We start from the raw sequence: 4,552 nt of genomic DNA, 5'->3' as shown, positions 1-4,552 counted from the left end.
ATAATGCTCCCACTGGTTGTATAACTGAATTGATGACTCTTAAGTCAGTTAACATTCTCCATATTCTCCATTTACCTGATTTTTTCTTAATTATGAAACTGGAGAATTAGAAGGGGAAAATGTTGGAGCTATGTGCCCATTTTCTAATTCTTCAGTAACTATTTTCTCTAAAGCCTCCAGTTTCTCTTTACTTAGCTGCCATTGTTCTATCCAAATAGGCTTATCTATTAACCATTTTAAAGGCATAGGTTCTGGAAGCTTAACAATGGCCGCCATCAAAAATGGTGTCCTAATCTTTGGCAGAACCTTTGTCTTTCTGCTTGAAGTGGTTCTTTCAAACATTTCAATTTTTTTTTCTAGTCCCATACCAGGGAAATACATTTCATGCATCATATGTTGAGTTTGAGGGCTATATAATTGTTCTGGAATTAGAACTTGTGCTCCCTATTGTTGCAATAAATCTCTCCCCCATAAATTTATAGGTACAGAAGTTATAATTGGTTGAATAGTCCCAGGTTGTCCATCCGGCCCTTCACAATGCAAAATATAGCTACTTTGATATACTTCACGGGCTTTACCAACTACAACTATGTTAAATTGAGCAGGTTGAATTGGCCATATGGACAGCCAGTGCTGTAGAGAAGTGATTGAAATGTCCGCTCCTGGACCTACCAAACCTTTAAATTTATTTCCCTGAATAGTTATTTCACAGGTAGGACATTTATCAGTAATTTTATTTACCCAATAAGCTGCTTTGCCTTTTTTATTTGTGCTTTCAAATCCTCTTGTTCATTTAATTTTACTTTTTCCAATTCCTACATATGGCACAATAAGGAGCTGTGCTATGCACTCTCCTGGCCCTGCTTTCCAGGGAACAGAAGTAGATACAACAATTTGAATTTTGCCATTGTAATCTGAATCAATGAATCCTGTATGTATTTGTACCCCTTTTAAATTTAAATGAGACCTTCCTAAAAATAATCCTATCCTCCCCGCTGGCAAGAGTCCACAGACTCCTGTTGGGACCTTTTGCAGGGGTTCCCCAGGCAGAAGACTCACAGCTTTTGTGCAGCATAAATCTACTGTGGCACTACCAGTTGTGGCAGGGGACAGACATTGTACAGGGCTGAGGGAATGACCTGAGCGGGAAATGCCCTGGTTTGGAACAGGGCCCAGAATGGGCCCCTCATGGCATTTCCTGAAATCAGGTTCCCTTCTTTATCAAACTTAGACTGACACTGATTAGCCCAGTGTTTTCCTTTTTTACATTTCGGACATATGTCATGCTCAGCAGTTTTATTTTTTCCCCTATCTGGTGGTCTGACTTGCTGATTTTTTTCTACATTCTTTTTTAGTGTGACCATGCCTCCCACAGTTAAAACAAGCTCCAGGAAATGGAGTATTTCCTTTATCCACTCTCAGTCCTGCCATTGCCTGTGCCAACAAAATAGCTTTATGCAGATTACCTCCGATACTATCACAGGCCTTGATATAATCAACTAAATGTGCTTTCCCTCTGATAGGTCGCAGAGCAGCCTCTCAATCGGGATTAGCATTGTTGAAAGCTAATAACTGCAGCACTATATCCTGGGCAGCCATATCTGCACTCACTTTTTTTTAAGAGACTCCTGCAACTGAGCTATAAAATCCACATATGGTTCTTTTGGTCCCTGTTTTATAGCACAAAAGGAAGGGTATTGTTCTCTACATGAAGTGATTTTTTCCCAAGCTCTAATGCACACTCCTCTAAGCTGTTTTATGGCATCATCCTGCATGACCACTTGTGCATCTAAACCAGCCCAGTTGCCAACCCCCAAAAGTTGGTCTGCAGTTATATTAATTTGAGATTGGGTCTGGACATTGCGAGCAGGCTGAGTGGAAGCTTCATCTGCCCACCAAGTTTTAAATTGTAAGAACTGGAGTTAGAAAATCTCAAAAGCTTCTCAGTCAGTAGGAATCATCCGACTGGAAACAGCAACATTCTTTAACAGTCCCATTACCAAAGGAGAACCTGGTCCATACTGATTTATAGCTTGTTTAAATTCTTTGAGTAATTTAAAAGGAAAAGGCTCAAATACAGCTATACTATTTCCCTGTTGATCTGGGGGGTGTATTCTGACAGGGAACTACCAAGCCTCTAAATCATCCTCGTCTAGCTTGCTAAATTCCTGGCTGAATAGAACTAAGAGCGGTCACTCAAGATGCTGCTTGAACAGTCACTGGGGCAACTACATTTCACCCCAGTGTCCTCTGGAAAGTGAAAGATTTGGAGGGTCTTTTCCTTCAAAATGATAATGAAGGAGTACAGAAGGGTAAGGATGAACCTCTCCCTCCTTTGTCACTTTAGCTTTAGCTGGCAAATAAACCTGTTCTGTAACCTCTTCTGTTACTTTGCTATACTCTCTTTCCTCTTCAAGTTCCAAAGTGGAATGAACCAGAGCCCACACTTGTCCCATTGTTACCCAGATGCTTCCAAGCTCCCCTTCTTACTCACCATGGGGATTGCTTTAAGAGTATTCAGATTTCCTCCAGCTTAGTTCCACATTCAACCATTGTTCCAGTGACCCTTCAACCTGGATTTGAGCCCCTACAATGGACGCCACTTGCCAAGACCAGCTCAGTCGGGGAGACCCTAACCCAGCGGCGCTAGAGGAATTAAAGACACACAAAGAGAAATATAGAGGTGTGAAGTGGGAAATCAGGGATCTCACAGCCTTCAGAACTGAGAGCCTCAAACGGAGATTTACCCATGTATTTATTAACAACAAACCAGTCATTAGCATTGATTCCATAGATATTAGATTAACTAAAAGTATCCCTTATGGGAAATGAAGGGATGGGCTGAAATAAAGGGATGGGTTGGGCTAGTTATCTACAACAGGAGCATGTCCTTAAGACATCATTCATGCTGTTGTTTGTGGTTTAAGAATGCCTTTAAGTGGTTTTCCACCCTGGGTGGGCCAGGTGTTCCTTGCCCTTGTTCTGGTAAACCCACAACCTTCCAGCATGGGCATTATGGCCATCATGTGCATCTCACAGTGCTGCAGAGATTTTGTTCATGGCAAGCTTTGGGCAGTTTATGGCCAGATTTTGGGAGGCCTCTTCCCAACAAATAATAATCTCTAAACATAAGAATTTGACTAGCATTAACCACTCCATTTCTCCAATACACTGATACTTCTCCCCTTTTCTTAGCATAACACAAAACAGACACATGACTACACACCATCTGCTCTCCAGTGCAGAACAGAGTAACAAAGGCACAAAACAAGCTTCAGAAAATACAGTCAACCATGTTCACCACATCTATATCTAGCACTGCTTAAAAAATGCAGAATCAATGAGAAACTGAGAAGATGAGTGACTACCCTGTTTTCAGCACTTATTGTCACAAGATGACCAAACATACACACACACTCTCTCATTCTAAGGCAGAGCATCCACTTTCCTGAGGAAAAAGTAATTTGACAGCATATATCTCAATCTCACATTATTAACAAGATGACACTGGCTTTGGGCATGCAAAGAATAGGCATATTATAGACACCCTTAAGACACATCTCATGGCCTGACTTACCTGATACAATCTTTAATTTCTCTGAAGTAAACTCAAATTTCAAACATGTATTTCTTTATTATTTCATTAATTTCCTCAGGGACTTCACAGAAAATATATTCAATTTTCATTCACTGAATCTTACCACAATAGATAGTCTAACATATCCAGAAGACAACCATATGCAAGACGTGCCCATACCCCAAAGCATAGAAAACTTAACACACAGGGGCCTTGAGGAAGTAACACTATAACAGTGCGAATACATGAATATTTAAGAAAACATCACCCAACATATAGCATGTTTGGTCACCACTATCCAGCACTCTCCAAAATAAGTAGCTATTAATAGCTTATTCAAAAGTTGGGTTATATATACCTGTCACCACAGATTGGTTCTGAACATACTGTTAATTCCAATTCTGGATATCCACAACAAGGTAATTATCTGGTAAGACATATTTATAAATAACTTGTCATTAGAATTCTAAATGCACACATATACTTGAGTCACAGTGAGGTGAAAAAAACTGAGTTATTTGTAGACTACTTTAAGATTTAAATTACCAAAAACTGTACTTAAGGTTAGTTTACAAGTATTCCACCCTGCATCTCTTCACCAAGCTATTTCTTTTTTTTATTATACTTTAAGTTCTAGGGTACATGTGCACAACGTGCAGGTTTGTTACATATGTATACTTGTGCCATGTTGGTGTGCTGCACCCATCAACTCGTCATTTACATCAGGTATAACTCCCAATTCCATCCCTCCCTCCTTCCCCCTCCCCATAATCGGCCCCAGTGTGTGATGTTCCCCTTCCCATGTCCAAGTGATCTCATTGTTCTGTTCCCACCTATGAGTGAGAACATGTGGTGTTTGGTTTTCTGTTCTTGTGATAATTTGCTGAGAATGATGGTTTCCAGCTGCATCCATGTCTCTACAAAGGACACGAACTCATCCTTTTTTATGGCTGCATAGTAGTCCATGGTGTATAT

The sequence above is a fragment of the Rhinopithecus bieti genome, unplaced genomic scaffold (genome assembly GCF_001698545.2).
Source record: "Rhinopithecus bieti isolate Rb0 unplaced genomic scaffold, ASM169854v2 scaffold_31734, whole genome shotgun sequence".
NCBI lineage: Eukaryota > Metazoa > Chordata > Mammalia > Primates > Cercopithecidae > Rhinopithecus > Rhinopithecus bieti.
The sequence above is the reverse complement of the archived record's forward strand: the minus strand, read 5'-3'. Positions refer to the sequence as shown.